Source organism: Sminthopsis crassicaudata, chromosome X, assembly GCF_048593235.1.
Source record: "Sminthopsis crassicaudata isolate SCR6 chromosome X, ASM4859323v1, whole genome shotgun sequence".
Lineage (NCBI taxonomy): Eukaryota > Metazoa > Chordata > Mammalia > Dasyuromorphia > Dasyuridae > Sminthopsis > Sminthopsis crassicaudata.
Window position 1 is genome coordinate 23768133 of NC_133623.1, and position 19179 is coordinate 23787311.

Genomic DNA, 19179 nt, shown 5'->3' on the forward strand with positions numbered 1-19179 from the left:
CTGATTTCAGGGCTGGTGTTCTATCCACTGCACTACCTAGCTGCCTCTAACTCCCAGTTTCTTAAATGTGGGTCATGACCCTCTATCAAGTCTTATAATTGAATATGAGGGTCATAAAATTATGATTTATTATCAACATCTGATTGGATATCTATTTCACATATCTATATACCTGGAGTCATGTAAAAATATCTTAGGCAAAAAGAAGGCATGAGTGGGAAAAGTTTAAGCCTTGACAACTTATCTAGGCCTTAGTTTCCTTGTCTGTAAATTGAAGAGGTTGGGGCAGCTAGGGAGCGCAGTGTATAGAGCACTAGCCCTGAAGTCAGGAGGACCTGAGTTCAAATCTGATCTCAGACATTTGACACTTCTTAGCTGTGTGACTCTGAGCAGGGTCAATTGCGAGCAAAAAGTAAAATAAAATAAAATAAAGATGTTGGACTCAACACCCTCCTGGAATTCCTTTTCAGCCCTAATTATGGGATCCTATGTGTGACACTGGGCAAATCACTTTATGTCCCTGGGTCTTTAGTTCCCTTATTTTGAAATGGACTAGTCTACCCTGGACTAGTCCAGGTGGAAAACTGTAGAGGGTGGAACTTTGGAGAAGTATACTTGAAACAAGGTGTTAACTCAGTGGAACTGATGCGATGATGGTTCTCTAGTTCACATATATACTTCGTACTTAGCATGGTAAGGTAATGGTTCTCTAAGTTCATACATAATCAGTGTGCTATAATGTAATTACAGTAAGGTATATAAGGACTAACAAAGACTGGAGCATAGACATTCTACCTTTGACCAGCCTCGTGGTGGCTCTCCTGCCTCCTGCACTATGGGGGAGACTGGTTCAGACTGGGAGACTGAATAAGACAATAAAGACTGTGGGTTTTATTCCTGACTATTCTCATGGTGATTATTCTGCTGAGATCAAGACTGGTCCCAAGGCCCTCCAGAAAGCTAGCCTGGACATTACAGAAAACACCTGCAAAAACAGAAGCCATTTATTCCTACATAAGGATCTCTGCAGTCCCATGTTGACAGTTTTAAAACGTGTTTCTTTGTATTTTTGTGTCTAGTATTTCCCAATGGCATTTTAATGTGCTTGAGGCTATAGCTGGGAGTCTTGTCCCACTGACTTCAGATCTGACACCTCTGGCTTCAGTGGCTTCTAGCTTTGCTCTCTGGAGGTGGGAGAGGAGCGTGACAACTACTCTAAAGCAGGCCCCACTGGGCCGGAACTTAGCCTGCTCTGCTCCCTTTTCCCTACCTTGGTTGCCAAGGCACCTAACAATGCTCCTCACTCAGTTACAAGCCATCTGTCCTATTGGAGGCATTGACCTAATAGTTTACCCTACTCCCAACCTCTGCAAAAGCACAAGGAGCAGGGGCAGTTAGATGGCACAGTGGATACAGCACCAGACTTGGAGTCATGAAGACCCGAGTACAAATCCAATCTCAGATACTCGACACATACCAGCTGTGTAAACTTGGTCCTTAACTCCATTTGCCTCGCAAAACAAAACAAAACAAAACAAAACAAAAAAAAAAAAAAAAAAAAAAAAAAAGCATATGGATTCCTTACTGATTATGGGTTAAATGATAGAAAGGGAACCACATGGACTGGGCAAGATAGCAACCTAGGAAAGAAAACAGAATCATCTGTGACAAAATATGTTGTCCCTAATCCAAAACCCAGAGAAGTATTCATGTCATTCAAGTCCTGAAGTCCTCAGAAGTGACCCGTCATGACTGCAAGACACCAGGCTCATCATCTTCCCTTTCAGCAGTCCACTGCCTATTTCACTTGCAGCAGGACTGAATGTCTGGCACAGAGTGCTGGTCTCAGAGGCCTGTATGACCTGAGGTAAATTGCTTCTCTTCTCCAAACCTCATCCCTCCCATCCCTAAAACTAAATGCAATTATAGATATAAAAGATTAGGGAAATCTTAGCCTTTCAGGGTTTAACTCAAGGGTGACCTAGACTAGGCTTGGCCTGCTCAGTTCTACCCTTTCCCACCTTACACTCACAAGTTACTTTGGATTAATTTTAAACAGTTGTTACATGCTGCTCCTCCTCCTACTCCCCCAGAGGTGGTTTCCTGAGGACAGGCACCAGCTTTTTGAGGGTTTTTTGTTTGTGTTTCTATCCCCAGCACTTAGCTTAGTATCTGGAACAGAAGAAGTACTTGAGAAATGTTTATTTGAGTGAATGGCTTATTTTTAGGATTATTAAGAAAGAACAAAGGAACAATTAATTAGATGGGATCAGCACTTGAGGATAACCTAAATTACATTTTTTAATTAGGGAATAGGTTAAAAACAGTAGTATCTTGTTCAAATCCTGGCATATTGCATGTTGTTATGACAATCACTTGTTTAACTTGTTAAAAGTTAGCCTAAACATTGTGTCTGAAAAAAAATTGTCCACACCAGTGATACTGGCCAATTAATCTTTATTTATATCAACAAAGTTGATATATTTGAAGTATTAATTAATTTTACCATTGTAGTGACCTTTTCATTAAAAACAAACTTTAAAAGAAACAGAAAAAACAAATATCTGCTTGTCAGTATCTTCAATTCATTCAGTCTGTTTTCCCAAAACCTTGACTCTGGGACTCTTCTAGGAATGTCCAGAGTCCAAGTCTGCCAACAGTTGGATGACAAGGCTAATTCTCCTTTATCAAGACACTCCGCAATCAGAACTCTTATCACAGAAAATCAAAGTGCTTTTAAAACATCTCATCTTTTTAGTCTTCACGACCCTAATTCTTTAGGGTAATTGCTATTATCGTATTTTACAGAAGAGTAGACTGAGGCAGAGACACCAAGTAAATGGCAATGGTTCCACGGTCCAATGAGGGAAGTCTTATTCTCTTCACTAACCTGTCCATGTGTGCAAAAAAAGAAATTGGAAAATTGAAGGGATGTCCATCAAGTGGGGAATGACTGAACAAGTTGTGGTATATGAATATAATGGAATACTATTGCAGTATAAGAAATGATGAGCAGAAGGATTTCAGAAAAATATGGGAAGACATCTTATATGGACTGATGCAGAGTAAAGTGAACAAAACCAAAAGTACACAGTAACAGAAAAAATATACGATGATCACCTGTGACAGACTGCTCTTCCCAACAATGCAATGATCTAAGAAAATTCCAAAAGGCTCATGATGGAAAATTGTATCCATGTCCAGAGAAAGAGCTATGGAGTCTGAATGCAGATCCAATGAAGCTATTTTCACTTTTCTTTTGTTTCTTTTTTCTTTCTTGGGGTTTTTTCCTTTGGTCCTGAGTCTTCCTTTAACATATGATTAATGTGGAATTATGTTTAACATGATTATATGTGTAAAAAAAAAAAAAAAGAAAGAAAGGGGGCAGCTAGGTGAAGCAGTAGATAGAGCACCACCCCTGGAGGACCTGAGTTCAAATCTGGTCTTGGACATTTAACACTTCCTAGCTGTGTAACCCTGGGCAGGTCCCTTGACCCCAATTGCCTCAGCAAAAAAAGAAAAAAAAAGAAATAAAGAAGAACTGTGTGCCAAGAACAGAAGGCCTGGCACAAGCAAGCATGGGGCCCAGCAAGATGGGAGAGGCATCTGCCTCTTTGGGGAATATTTTGCAAGCCACCTGCCCTCTGCTGGGTGCAGTTTCCTCTTTTATAAAAGGAGGCAGTTATATATATAAGATCGCTTGGGTCCCCCATGGCTCTAACTGGTTGTCTATGTATCAAAGCCATGAAAAACTACTGCCAATGGCTATCTCCAAACAGTGCAGAACGATCAAGTTTCAACACCAAGTACATTGTTCCCTGTGGCTCCCTCTCCCTCTCTCCATGTCACTGGAGCCCAACAGAAGCACTGGCTCTGGAGTCAGAGGGCCTAGGTTCAAATCTCCGATCTATTAAGGATTAGTTGTGCGACTTTGGACAAATCAACTCCTTACTTTGGCCCTGTCTTCATCCACAAGAGAAGGGGAGTGAAAGAGATATTCTGGAAGGCTAGTTCCAACTTTAGGTCTTAGGATTCGAGGAATTGAGCCACCCAAGTCCTCTTCCAATGCCCCACTAAGGGCGCAAAGGTGACCCTGGGCTTTCCAGAGTTATGCTGACAAAGTCTAAGTATGGTCAAGTCCTATCTGGTTGGAAGGAGCTGAAGGACAAGCTGGCAAAGAACCACTGTGGGTTATCAATGGGCTCCTACTGTGGGAGATCCAGCTTCACCAAGTTCCAATAGCCTTTGGGGCAATCACATGTTAATGTTTCAACCACAGTAGCTCTATAAGACCCTGTCCTAAATCAGAGAGGAACAGAGTCCTGCCTCAATGGACAGGATCCTACTGGTAAAAGCCTTGGTCTGTGAAGTACTGCTCCTGTGGCCCACTCTCAAGAGTAAATGTCATCTCATCCCTTGGCATCCTTCAGCACAGGATTGCTAAGGGGGTGTGCTGACCCTAGTTCAGCCTCTGGCTATCTGAACTGTCCAGGCTCCCCTGACTATAGTAGCAAAGCTACTGAGGGCAAGAGGGAAGTCAAGGAATAAATGAAGCAGGCATCCCTTTGAAGCAAAAAGCAACTGAGCAATCCTAATGTACCTGTTACAAAATACGGCAACTCACCATTTGGAGGAGGTTCAGAACATCTTGTAGTGGATAAAACCATCTTGTAGTCAGAAAACTTGGCACTTAGTCTCAGCTCTGTTAGATCCTTGAAAAGTTACTCCAGAAGTCACCTAAACTCTCATAGGCCTCAGTTTCCTCATGATGGTTTAACCTCAAATTAACCTCAAATGAGGCTAATGGCACTTGCTCTCCATATTCAGGACCAGAGACTAAGAGCTTGAAGGGACCTTCAAGGCTATCAAATCCAAACTTTGACAGGATAGATTGGGGCCAAATCAGGACTGAGGGCCAAAGAGGAAAAGCAACTTTACAGAATGACACTCTCAGGATCTCTGAGTTGGAAGGCATTTCAGTGATCATTTAATCTAATCTATACCTGAAAAGAGAAACATACAACATACACACAAGAGGCCTTGAATCTCTGCCATATGAGAATCAGTTAAAAGAAACAGAAACATTTAGGTTGGTGAAGAAGAGGTTGGGGGGAATATGCTTGCTATCTTCAAGTAATCAAAGGACTGTTATTAGGAAAAGAGATTGGACTTATCCAATTTAGCCAGAGCAAGCCAAACTAGAAGTATCAGACACAAATTGCAAAGCAAATCCAAGTCTGATGGAATGAAAGGCTTCCATAAGTTCAATGAGCTGCCTCAGGAATAAGGGATTCCTGCCTTTCTGGAGAATTTCATGTAGATGCTGAATGTTCCTTTGTTGGGTGTGGTATAGTAAGGATTATTATTTTGCTTGTGCACTGGACTATATACTTCAAAGGTCTTTTCCAGCTTAATAATTCTGAAATTTGGTATTTCTGTCACCATGGTAGTAGGCAATGGTAGCGCCACAATTTGAAAGTGGGTCCAAAAAATATGAATTCAGCACCTTCCCACTGCATGATGGCTGAAGTGAGAAATGCACTTGTCAACTCTGAGCTCTCCAGAAATGTTTCCCCACATGCAAAGATGCCTCTTCTCCCCACCCCAAATTGAAAAGGCTACTGGGGCAGTCTTCTGATACAGCAGCAGCAGCCCAAAGGTTATTGCCTACAATTTTGGCAATTTCTCCCACTTTGTCTGACTAGAGATCTGCAGGTTGGGAGTGCTGAGCTCTGAGCTGTTTCCTTTGGAAGCATAGTACAGGCTGCGCAAGGCCATAGAATGCAAGAGGGCCTCTCGAGCTCGGGACACCTCAATATTTTGTTCTTGTGAGATCTGAAGGCTGATGTGATTCAAGTTGTTCATTAGTAGATTGGAAGCCACAAGACTGGTCACAGAGTGGCATCGGGTCAAGTTCTCTTCAAAAACTTGCTTGTAGAGCTCATCTACTTTCTTTTCCATATAGCTGTTAAGCAATGAGTCAGAGAGGGGCTGTTTGTGCAAGAGGATGCTTCGTTCTCGAACCTCATCTCCAGGCAGGAATTTGTACGCCACGGGAGGCTGCCTGCTGGGGATGGGAGAACGGCCCAGTAGGATGTCCTCTGAGAGAAGCAGGGGTCCTGTGAAAGTCTCATCATGGGCATGGTCCATGAAACAACCAGAATCATAAGCATGGCCCACACGATTCCCCCCAATATGGAGGTCAGGATAATTCTGGCAGATGCTAGCGCAGGACCACGAGCGATACAGATCCAGCTCGCTTTCTTCTGGTGGGGCTCTTTGGGGGATCTGCAACGCTGCAGATGCGTTACCCTGGAGGGCTGCACTCTGTTGGCCCTGCATTGCCACCCCATCTGCCGATCTCTGCTGGCACATATCCTTACTGTGCTCTGGGCAGGTTGCAGGCGGCCCACTGTCCAGCCCCTTCGTTTCAGTAGAGGGAAGTTTAACATCTTCACTCTCCAAAAGCAGCTCTGTCCAAGGTTCTTCCTTTTCCTTTTTGGGGTTCTGCTTACATGTGTGTGCTTGGTATGACTTAATGTGCTCTTGGTACAGGATCCCAGGTAAGAAAGCTTCTGCTAGCATTTTGTCAGATAAACCTGCCAACCAGCAGAGTGCAGTATAATCCTAAAAATGAAGAGTTCAGATAAGGAATACTGTGAAAATGGTCAGGGGAAGAATTCTATAGACCACTGGTCTGCAGATTTTTTTGATGGGGTTCTTCTATCAGTAAGAAAATAAAATTGAGCAGTACCCCCAGTAAACACCTATTTTCTTATCTAGAAATTACACACACACACACACACACACACACTCCCCCCCATCTATTTCAGGACTATCTTCTCATCAGCCTGCCCCTACTTCAGCCATCATCCTCATCTCCATCCCCCCATAACCTTGGAATTTGCCCTCCTATTGTCCACCCACCAAGAGGTGAACTTGTCCCTTCCCTTGGCCATGCCTTCACCCCACCTGCTCCTCATCTCCATAGTATATCCTACTCCTTTTTGATTCCCCTTGACATAATATCTTCTCCCATCAGAATGGAAGCAGAGATTGCCTAGCACAATGCCCAGCACAAAGTGCTCATCTATCAATCTATATGCATTATGAAACTTCCACCAAAACAGCCATCAAAAAAGGATAAGATCAAACATTTAATAATTTACTAAAAAGCTAATCATTTATTAAGTGCCTCCTATGTGTGCCAAAAGCTGTACCAGGTAAATCCTTCCTCTCGAGAAGCTTCCATTCTAACAGGGGCAGAAAATAAGGATATATAAAAATACACCTGGGACAAATGTAAAGTGAATAGCTTGATTGAACAAATAAGAAATAAAAAGAAGTAAAAGTCAAGGCAGCTATGAAAGTGGCATGAGCAGTTCTGTGAGAGCAGGAAAGACTTTGTGCAGAAGGTGGTGCTTGAGTTCCATCTTGAAGAGAAGGTCTGCAAAGGGAAAGTAAGAACACATCCCAGGGGTGGGGGGGTTGAGGTTGGGGGTGGCGGTGGGCACAGGGCCCACAAGGAGAAGGGAGCTGAAGAAAGAGAAGGCCAGCTGGGTCTAGGATGGCTGGGTAAATGAGGAATCAAAGAAAATCCAGAAAGATAGGCTGAGGCCAGGTTGAGTAGGGATTTACAAGTTAAACAGAGGGAGTCTGGTTTGGTTTTCATTATTCTGAAGGACCTAATAGAATTGGGTCAGTAGGTTAGTTATATGATTAGCTTTGTACTTCAGGAAGATCAATTTACATCTGTGTAGAGAATGGACTGGAGTGAGAAGAGGCTAGAGGCACCAAGCAGGAGACTACTGCGGTCATCTCAGTGAGAGGAGATAAGGGAACTGGGGGAACAGAGAAGGTAGCAACAGCAAGATTTGGCAACTGATCAGACTGGGAGAATGAAGGAAAGGGAGGAACTGGAGGATGTGGACCTGGGTGAGGAGGTAAATGGTGATACTTCTGACAGAAATAAGGAAGGAGGGAATGGTTTGAGTGGAAACATAATGGGTTCAGTCTTAGATATAATGAGTCCATTATGGTTGTGGGAGATCTGTTCGAAAATGCCTAATAAGCAACTGCTGATATGGAATTAAAGCATAGTGAGAGACTGGGGCAAAATATGGAAATCTGGAAGTCATCCACATACACATGGAGAATTAAGGCCATGGGGTTCAGAGGGATCACCAAGACAGTATAGAAGTGGCAGAAAAGACACAGCCACATTAGGGGAAATGATTGTGGTTGATGAGTCAACAAAGGAAATGAGAACAAGTAGTAAGCCAGATAGGAGGTAAACTGGGAGAGAACAATATCAAAAAATCACAGAGATGGGAAAGCATTCAGGAGAAGATGGTCAGCAATATAAGGTTTTGCAAATAAAGCAATCTGAGCAGATTGAAAAAAGATCATCAGATTGGATCATTAAGAGATAGATGGTGATTTTGGAGACTGTAGCTTCAGTCAAGTGATAAGGTTAAAAGTCAGATTACAAAAGAGCTGGGGAGTTAGAGACGAGAGGAGGTAGAAGCAAGTGAACAATGTTTAACAGAAACAGCTCATAACAGGAGAAAAATATAGGGGATTGGTGAGGGTCTAGTGAAGGGGCTTTTTAAGGACAAGACAGTCATGTGTGAAGACAGCAGGGAAACAACTCAGATGACAGGAAGTGGCTGACAATTAGAGGTAGACGGGGATGATTGAAGGGGCAGTAAGGAAGGACAAGAGATTAAGAGGTGTGAAGAGAAGGTGGCCTTGACCAAGAGAACTACTCCCTGTTTGTCAAAAAACTGGGGGGAAAGGAGGAGAGGATGAGATGATAGAGAATGGGAGAAGGAGCTCAATTTTTTTTCAGTATAATAAGAGTCAAGGTCCTCAGCAGAGAAAGAGTGGGGGGGGGGGCATGAGGGGCTTCAAGAATGAAGAACAGATTTAGAATAGCTTCTGTAGGAGTGAGATAGGGAATCAATTAGGGACTAATAAAAGAACTGCCCTGCTTCAGTATGGGCCCAGCTTCGGTTGGAAAGTCAGCATGCTTGTGAGGTTTCCTCAAGATTTATTCAGCATCTCCTAAGTAGGAATGAAGGAGGCAGATGTTGATGAAATAATATCTGATTCCAGAGTTAATAGAGTCACTGGAATTTATTGAGTAGGGGAGTGACATGTTCAGACCTCTGTTTTAAAATATATCAATTTTGTAGCTATGGGGATGCTGGATTGGAGGGTGGAGTGGAAAGGCCTGGGGCAGGGAGGCCAAAGAGGAGGTTATAGAAAGGACAGATGGACAGAACTAAAGTGGTGGTCATAAGAGTTGAGAGAAGGGGACATAGGCGAGACACATAGATGACGTAGGAAAGACAAGAGTTGGCAACTGGTTAGATATGAGAGCCATAAGAGTGAGGACATAGCCAAATGAGAAGCAAAGCAGCTTGGAGAGTGGAAGAATGATGGCACTCTCAAAATAAACAAGTTTGAAAGGGAAGTATCTTTGATGGGAAAGGTCAGGGAGTGAGGTTGGTGATGAAGATCACACTGCAATGATGCCATCCTATCCTGTGTGATTCATTTTACTCCCTCCCAAAATGAAAAGGAGGAAAGAAGGCCTTTACTTACTCACTGGTACTCAGGGTCCCTAGACAAGTCATTTAGGAACAGAGGTGTGGAAACACTAAGGGGTCAAGGTTTAGGTGGATGGGATCAGGTTAGAAACCTTGAAGGGTCAATGCTACCTGAGCAGCCTTAGAGGAGGGATGAGAAGGGCTGGAGCGGAGCATCCTTGTGTGAGAATGAGAAAAGGGATTGATGTTAGAGAACACACCTACAGACAAGTGCCTTTGGGGAAGCAATATTTAACAGAGAAATGAAAATTGCTTTAGGATTACAAGCATTAGCCCATTTATCCTTTCCTAATCAATAATTTCCCACCTCTGTGCTTTTGCACAGGTTGCTTCCCCAAATCCTGCAATTCAGTCCCTAGGCTCCACTGACACTCTTAAAATATCTCACTTCCTTCAAGGCTCAACTCAAGAGCCAGTTCTTTTGCACAAGGTCCCCTTCTTTTTAAAGTCCTTCACACACTGGTCCTATATATTATTATTATTATATATTATATATTATAATATTATTATATATTATTACCTCTCATGTGTGCCTTCACATACATTCCTATGTCTCACCTCTGTGCTTTTGGAATACACCTCTCCCTTCTCACCTTCACTTCATAGGGTCCCCAAAGGCTGTGATTATTCAACTCAAGTGCCACTTCCTACATCACCTAACCACTATTAGCTGCTAGGACCTTTCCCTCCCCACCAATTACTTCCCCTATAATTTATCGGAACCCCTTGTTTATTTATGTGTGCACAATATCTGCCCCATTCAAAAGAGAGCTCCATAAAGGTGGGGCCGTTTCATGTCTGTCATACAGCAGGCACTTTTTAAAAATAAATGTTTGTCGAATGAATAGCTACAATAAAAATTCAATTGAAACATAAAGCTACAAAATAATGAAAATAAGCCACATCACTCACAAATGTTTTCACACATATCAATGTCCCCAAGGCAGTACTAGAATCTACTAGAATCCAGTAGAGATTTCCATCACACTATAGGAACTGGCTCCATCCTTTTACTGGCATAAGCAAATGCGTCAGGAAACATGGATGCTGTGGCCGGGCATTGTCTCACCTTAACTTAGGCTGGAGAATTGCTTCAGCAACGTGCCCACAGTCCCCCCCGCCAGCACAGGTCCAAGGTAGGCCCGTTTTCCCCCGGAAAGCCTTCTCTCCTCACTGCCTGGGTACCGTACCACCGTACAGAGCCCACCTGGTCACCATTTCTTTTTTTTGAGCCCTGCACTCTCGGCAAATGAGGGTAGCTCAGAGAGGAGCGTTTGTCATCCTTAACCCTAAGGGGTCGCTTCCTTCTGGGACTCCACTTGCCAATATGGCCATTCTCTCTCAAGGCGGGCCACTTCTGGGGGCTTCCGAAATCACATGTCCCCAGTGTGGGCGGAGGAGCCCTTCCCCGGAGATTCTCCGTACTCAAGGCCGACAGAGGGCATTTCACAGAGAACTTACCTGTCCCTCCCCTCTCGGTGCCAGTCCCGGGCTGGGATCTCTAGGCGTTACTCCAGGGCAAACTCTTCAGGCAGGTCGAGGAAGGAGGCCCTCCAAGGTCCCCAGCAGTCCCAAGGCAGCTCGAGACTGGTCGCCTTTTCTTGGCCCGTACCCGAGAGAGCCCTGACCACAGACAGGCCCTTCCTCTTTGGTGGCCAACCCAGAGGGAGAGTTGTGTGGGCTGGTCATGGGAGTGGGAATACCAGGGCGTCGAAAGAGGAAGTGGGGAAGGGCAGCCCAGGCCCCAGACCAGGGTTTTCCCGGGAAGGGGGAAATGGTCCAGCTGAGGCCCGCCCCTCCCCCTCGGCTCCGGGGACTCACTTCCGGCCTCAGGCGGCAGCCTCGACCCCACCCCACCCCCAAGGGCAGCTCGGGGACTGGCCGCGACCTCTTGCTACCTCAGGCTGCCGCCGTCTGAGGCGAGGGAGTGGAGTGGAGGGAGTGGAGAGGAGGACAACCCTTTCACCACCCTCATAATTCCTCACACAATGCTGGGGGCGGGAGGTGTGGTAAACGAAAGCGAGTGTTAGAGAAGGCAAGACCCCAAGTTGGCCGTAGGCTTTCGACAAGACAGGAAACTGAGGCCCAGAGGGCTAGCGGACTCGCCCTGAAGCCTCCGGCCACTGAGTGACACGAAGGGCCACACCCAGCTGGGGGAGGGGGCAGGAAGAGGGAAGGGCGTGGATCGTCCCGCGCTTTAAGCTTCCCAACAGCTGATTGGCTCCCGTGACCGGCACGAGCTGCCCGGAACTCTGCGGGGCCGAAGGGGAGGGGCGTTAGAAAATGTGTGTGCGCCTGCGCAGACAGCGGAGCGGGCGAGGGCGGAGTTGGGGAGGAGAGACGGGCGGGTACCGCCCATTCTATGCAGAACCGCCCGGGTACGGCCTAACCTGGACAAAACCGCTACTCAAATAGCCAGTTTTGTACGTATAACTCCGCCCTTTCTCCTGCTCTCTACTTCCTTCTCTAGCGTACTTTTTTTTTTTTTTTTAAACTAGGGAGGGGAGCGGGGCATGGCTTCTGAGGACCTGGATTCCAATCCTGCTTGCCGTCTTTGTGACCTTGGACAAGTCGTTCAAGTGTCTCAGTTTCTCCCTCTGCAAAATGAGAAGGAAGAGGGTGGGCCGTATGAGCCCTAAGAACCCTTCCATCTCCAGATCTCTGAGGCGCCATAAGGATTCGGGATCTTCCCTGGAGTTAACCACCTTGCTGACATGAAGGAGTGGGGATGGGAAAAATCTAGTAAACAGTTCCAAGGATACGCAGCGATGCTCTGCTAACAAGCAAGTGCGGCTACGAGTCCCAGGTCCACAGACCCTCCGGGATGCGTGGCTGGACTTGTCCCCGTAGTTCAATGGGCATGGTGCGCGGCCCCATTAAACCCACCGAAGTGCCTGAATCGTTCTTCCCCCCTCCTCCTCCTCCCCTTCCCCCTCGCCTCTAGACCACTTGTTGGCCCCGTGGCTGGGAATCCCGGATGGCCAGTGGGAGGGGGAAGAGGAGAAAAGAACAGGAAACTAGAAATTGGCGGACAGAGAGGGGCAAGAAGAAGAAGCAGGGGCAAGAAAGGGAGGAGCAGGGCGGCCCAGCCCACTGGTTCAGCTTCTTAAGCGAGAGAACGCCAGCCCTCTGTGATCCATAGATCCTGAGAATTGAAAACAGAACCCCCTTGCCTATTGGTGACCTCTGAAGGGGATCTTGACGATTTCCCATAGCAACTGGAGAAGGAGCTAAGGGAAGGCTCGGGTCCCAAACTACCCTTCAGCATTACAATGACCTTCTCTAGCTCTTTATTCAAGTTTACTACCCCAATCAGTCTCAGTCCTTGGAGAAAAATGGGACAGAAGGAAAAAAGAAGAAATGAGAGGAGGAAGGAGCTAATTATCCCTCCCTAGGAGTCCGTCATTTCACCTATAAAATGGGAAAGCACAGAGTTTACCCTGTAGCTTAGAAATGTGTTCTTGGCAAGGTAAGCACACCCCTAGGCCAGTATCCTAGCCACAGTAGCTTTCCCAGAGGGCCTGATCTCGTATAGGTCATCACTGTTGGAAACAAGGCCAATGTGAGGAAGGTTTAGCTCCAGAGCTGCCACATAAACTGGGATATTTGACTACAAGAAAACATCTGTCAGCCCGAAGAATTGAGGCAGAAGGGGGTACAAGTAATAACTAGCATCTTCTCCATCTAGCACTCAGATACCTTTGTTAGTCTGCTCCAGGCTGGAAGAAATTTTTAAAGTGCACCACCCTTCAAAACATCTACAAGACCACAAAAAAATTACATACATAAAAAATAAAGGGTCTGGAATAGAAACCCAGGTCTTAAGCCCAGTGATTAGCTACATTTGCCAAAGTTGAACAATTCCACGAACTAGCTGGTTTTATTTATTTCACTAGCCTTTTCCCAGTAGGTGTGAGCTGGTTTTTTTGTTTATTTTTGAAACAGCTTTTACAGCAGTATATATTTTTAGTTTGTAAGGGGCAATATGGTATACTAGAAACCATACTAAATTTGGAGTCTGAAGGCCTGGGTCTGAATCACAGCTGAAACACTTCCAATCTATGTGACCGAGCTCAGGTCACTTCCAGGCTTCAGTTTTAAGGAAATGTTTTGGATCAGAAATATCAAACATACAGCCTCCACATTACTGCTCCAACATTCCCCAATGCTCCTGGAACTGTTTTAAATTGTACTTGGGAAATATGAGATGAAATAAGTCAAAAACAATGGAATGTAAATAATGTTAATATGTGGTTTTCTAAATCAACTTGGCCCTAGGAATCTTTATGTGCAGTTTAGTGGCCCTGTTTTTATATGAGTTTGACAAGACTGAATTAGATGATCTCCCAGATCCCTTTCAGTTCATCATCTTATAATACTAAGAAAAAAGTTCCCAAGGAGGAAGGGGGCCAGTACTCACAGCCAAACTTCTGACCCAGCATGGACTCCCTAAAGTATTCTTTTCTTCCCCACAGCATGAGTCAGCACCCCAGCAGTACTGAGGATACAAGTCCTGATCTTTCCGCCCATCTCAGCCCAGTGTCACTGCCATTCTGTCTGGAGTCCCCAGTTCCTCAAGCTGAAGTTGACGGTTAGATATTCATTGAGAATAGGAATTAATCTGTAAAAGAAAATGCTTGGGATGAGGAAGTCAAGCCTGCAATGACCAGATAGGAGGGTACAGTAGCTGAGATCACCCAAAAGACATCTCTGCTGTCGCTTCCTCTTTGAAGTCAGTACAAATGATTGTGGTGTAACACACTCCAAAGAAGAAAACACCATGGTTGGCAATTTCTGGAAATTCTCAGCTATCCCACTGAAATGTGTAGGCTTTTCTAAATATGAGTGGTTAAAGCAGAATTGTAGTTATCCTTCCCATGAGTCAAGGCCAGCCATAAGCAAAAAGCCTGACAATGATCCCTAGGCAAAAAACAGCATCAAGTCGGAAAGGATGTGACAGAATAGTGATTCTGGAGGCAGAGCTCCAAGGGGACCTCGATTCAAACCCCAGCTCTTTTCAACTGGACCGATCTCAGGTAATAGCAATAATAATCTCCAGTGTTTATAGATTGCTTTAAGGTTGACAAAATGCTGTATGGATGGGATCAAATGAGAATTTGACCCTCACAACGGCCTTTAGGAAGTAGATATGACTATTCTCTCTTTTGACAGAAAAGGAAACTGAGTCTGAGTGATGTTAAGCGACACATACAGTCCCACAAGTGCGACATATCGGAGGCAGATCTGAATCCAAGTCTCCCTGGGCCCACTTCTAGCGCTCCATCAACTGTACCATCTCGGTACTTCAGGTCACAACCTCTCCAAGCTTCACTTTTCACATCTGTAAAAGGAGTGCACTAACACTGCCAATCCCTGCCTCTGGGAACAATGCTCCTTAAACTTTGAGGCAGGAGGGAAATCAATGATTTCCCTAGAATCCTAGCACCTCCAAGTTGGAAGGGACCTCAGAGGCTCCCAGCAGTAAAGCTCATTCACCTGCAAGATTAAATTGAGTCTCTGTAAGTTGCTTTGGGCCCAGATCAGGGAACCTGAACCTGGAAATCCCCCAACTTCCTATAAGAGGAACTGTTCACAGCCTCCTCTCTATAAACTGGTTTTACTGAGGTCACTGGGAAGGGGGAAAACAGTAAAGCTTTCATTCTGTTCCTTGTCTCTTTTATTTTTCCAGGTGATGCAAAGATGATCTGCTTTTTAGATAGCAGCCACATGAAATATGAGTTAATAGACATATCAATCAATAATAAATCCTTCAAGAAATGAGGACAAGGACTGGTAATCCTAAGGCTCAGCATCACCTTCCCCCCCCATGTTCAACAGAGGTGACTAGTGCAGAATAAGAATAAAGCCAGATGCTCTTTGCTTTTCCTTGTGAGATCATAGAAAGAAAAGGAAATACCACATTTCCAAGGTTTTGAGGACCAAGAGCAGGGCTCCCCATCTTGTAAGAAGAGATAGGTATTGCTCTAGGACAAGGGCAGTCTGTAGAGGGTGATGGCTGCTCCCCAACCGCCCTGATGCTTCCTTGTTGTATGGGATGTTCTGCCATGGACACAATCCGAGGTAAGTGGAACCCAGCTGCAGAGGATTTGTGTGTATGTATGCACACATGTATGTACGTGTTTGAAGAACCATCTGCCCAGCAAAAACAGCCAAGATAATTCTAAGAAAACTAAACACCAGGTGATGAAAACTTAGGTCAAGTGTGGTCCAGGAAATAAAGGACAATTTGCACACCAATATGTAATAAACATGATGCCCCTTGGTCTTTTTTAGGTAATTAGATTTTTTTTTAAAATGGAAGCCATTTGGAAGGGGGAAAGAAAGGAAACTTGGAAGGACATGTAGGAGATTTGCAAAAAATCCAAGCTCTGTATGTTGCAAAAGCTCTTTCATCATCTTTTTGTGTTGCTTAAAAATAGGATCCTATAACATATGTATTCTAGGGAAACTCCCTGATAATAAAGAGAACTATATTTTGTGAGCACTTAGGTAGTAAGTTAATTTGGGAGTTTATCAAGACACCTCACCTCACTGAGTATTACCAACATTAACGCAACAATTCTATTTTAATTGCTTCCAAGACTTCCAAATGTTTATTGATGCAAATCAGCAGAGAAAGATCTATGAATTCCTAAGGCTATCAGGAGTGAAATACTGAAGAAATGGAAATATTTAGACAGGGCTGCTTACCCTTCTAGCTCCCTAATTCATTGCTCTGCATTGCAATCTTGTATTTTTCCTGTTGAAACTGTGAGATAGATTGTGTCTTGGGGACTTTACCTTTGCCATTTTAGCATTTCCATTTTATAGGAAAACGAGAGGCAATAAGGCATGGTGGAAAGAGGGTCAGCCTTGGAATCAAGAAGCCCTGAATTCAAGTCCTGACCCTGACACATACTGTCAGTGTGAAGGAAAGCATATCATTTAACCTCTTTGTGATCCAGGCAACTCTTTGAGACTACAATTAGCAGATAAGATTCTGATCTGCAGGTGAAGAGAGTCTCCACTCTGGGAGGCCCAAACACTGATAAACTCACAGATCCCCCCCCCTTCAATAAAAGAATTCTTCAAACTGTCAAGTTGAGGCAGTACCCTGAAAGCCATCACTGAAAGGATTTTTTATACAGGGAACACTAAATTGTGTTTTGATATAGTCTTCAAGGGAGAAGATTTTCCAATCCGATTTTAGTTCATTGTCTTTTAAGTCTGACTCTGTACCTGTGTCTATATCTCTCTTGGCTTCCTGCACCAGTCTCTTCTCTTTCTCCATCTCTCTCTGCTCTCCCTGTCTCATTCTCTGCTCTGTCCATCTCTCTCTCCTTTTTTTTCCTCTTTTCTTTCTTATCTGTATATGTGTGTGCAAATGTTTTTCCATGTCTGTCTCTGTCCATCTCTCTTCTTTCTCCACCTTTGTCTCTTTTCATCTCTCTCCATCTTCAGTTTCTCTCTCCTCTCCTTATCTCATTCTCTATTTCTAGGTTCTCTCTCCATGTGTTTCCACCTCTGCTCTTCCACCTTCTCTCTGTGTGTGCTTTCTCTACCTTTCTCTTCTTTCTGTCTCTCCATCTCTTGCTCCCCTTCCCTGTCTCATTCTCTGCTTTCTCCACTTCTCTGTCTCTGACTCTCTGTATATATATGATACATGGCTTTCCATGTCCGTCTCTTTCTCACTCTGTTTTCTCCACCTCTTTGTCTCTTCTATCTTTCTCTTTCCCCATCAGTTTCTCTCGGCTTTCTCCATCTCTGTCTGTGTCTCCTAAACACCATCCACTAAAGTCTTCCTCTGCCTCTGAGTCCCTCTCCTTTGCAGCTTGAAATGCTGAAGGTTGCACACAAAATGAGCCGATCTGCTAGTGTTGACAAATGGCTTGCTCAAATGCCCTGTCTGCTGGTAGTGAACGAAGTGTTGGCTTTGGGATCCCTAGAGTTCAGTGATGTGCTTGGTATATAGTAAGGGCTTAATAAATGGAGAGCTGGGTTCAAATCCTATCCTGGCTGCTTCCAGTGTGCATCACTGACCTTGGATACCGAGTTTTCTCCCCTCGATTTCCTCCTCCAGAAAATGAAGAGGTTGGACAAGATCTGAGGGATCTTCCACTTCTAATAGTCCTTTAGTCTGAATAAATGCCTGTCTTGGAAACTTTCTGCAGGACTCTGAAGGAAAGGACAGCCTGAGGAGAGAGGAAAGCAGTTCCTTGGGTCCTACTTGGGGAAACTCCACCAGCTGAGCAGCCAGTGCCCCATTTAACTGTTTTGCTCCATTCCTGGAAAGGCTAACTGATCCTTTAGTCAGTCATTGGGTTTAACAGACAGGATCTCGCTAATAGGGTTTTGGTTTTCTTAAATTACTCATATAATTTGTTGCTTCCCAGCTCCATCTCAACATGCCTAGAGACTTTAATTCAAGTTAAGAAATGCAGATTTATTCAAATATTCTCCATCCTGAGTGTATTAAAAAAAAAATTTTTTTAAAGCCAAGAAATGTACCCCCCTGATAGTAAGGCAACTCAGCATATAGGATGGTCTTATTTAGAGAATTTCCACAAGCAATGCATATACTGTGCTTCTTAGATTGGCACAAGGGAATTGTGAATTTCTGCTGCCATGGCAACAGCAGCATTCAGGGCCCCAGGCTCTCATTTATAAATTCAAGTCAACGAGAAGAAAAGGTTTGACATCTTGAATTTTTCCTTACAGCCAACTTTTCAAGAACACATTTTATATATGGAAGGATACTTGGAGCAAGGGGCCTGAAAAGGTGGGGGTGGGAGGAAGAGAGAGAAGGAAATAGATTTTTTTCCCATCAGCTCTAACCCAACCCCCAGCCACTCACTTGTCTACCACTGTGGGCTTTAAGCATGGCAGAAAGGAGAAAGGAGAGGAAGGGGAAGAGGCAGCAAGGGGGGAAGCTTAGGGGCGGAGTAAAGAGATGAAAATGAAAGAAAAGCAAACATAGGTGGGCTTGGCTCAGAAGGAGGGAGAGGAATTGAAGAGATTGAGATTTTTAAAAACCCTTGCTACCCTTCCATTCCACTGCCCCACCTCCCACCCCTTTTCACCAACCCCCAGAGCTGTACAGCAAACTGGCCCAGAAGAAGCTCAGTGCTCTCCCCATTCTGATAAATAAAATTTTGGCAGAGGGTGGTCAAGGTGTAAAATCACTGCATTTAAGGAATTAGGCATCTCATGAGTTGATTTACATTTTAATAGGACTTGGTAGAGAGGGGCATAATTGTAAAGGGCATGTTCATTACTTGGCACTTTGGGAGCATATTTCCAAATATCTTGGTTTAGCCACATCAATCTCCACATACACGAGACCACTGGCTCTAACAGAATTTTTTATATTCATATATATGTATACATGCCTCTGTGTGTATTTAAATTCTTTGTGAAACAAAAAAAGGACAGTTCTAAGTTACCCGGAGTACTATAATCTTAGGAATGCTATTTTCTAATGGAGGAATCCATATTTTCATTTGTGAAAAAGAAGGTGTGGAGGAGTTTCGGTTCACATTTAGGGCCAGAACAAAGAGACCAGACA

The 19179-nt window shown here is 44.4% G+C and overlaps 1 protein-coding gene across 2 annotated transcripts in view; it reads right to left on the bottom strand.

The window, feature by feature from the left end:
- The window catches only part of LOC141548413 (sodium/hydrogen exchanger 2-like), a 132313-nt gene extending 113250 nt beyond the window's left edge, over positions 1-19063 (bottom strand). For both annotated transcript variants that reach the window (XM_074277280.1, XM_074277279.1), the window contains exon 1: positions 11076-19063. The gene's annotated coding sequence lies outside the window, so the exon portion shown is untranslated. The remainder of the gene's footprint in view (positions 1-11075) is intronic.
- Positions 19064-19179: the final 116 nt, after the last annotated feature.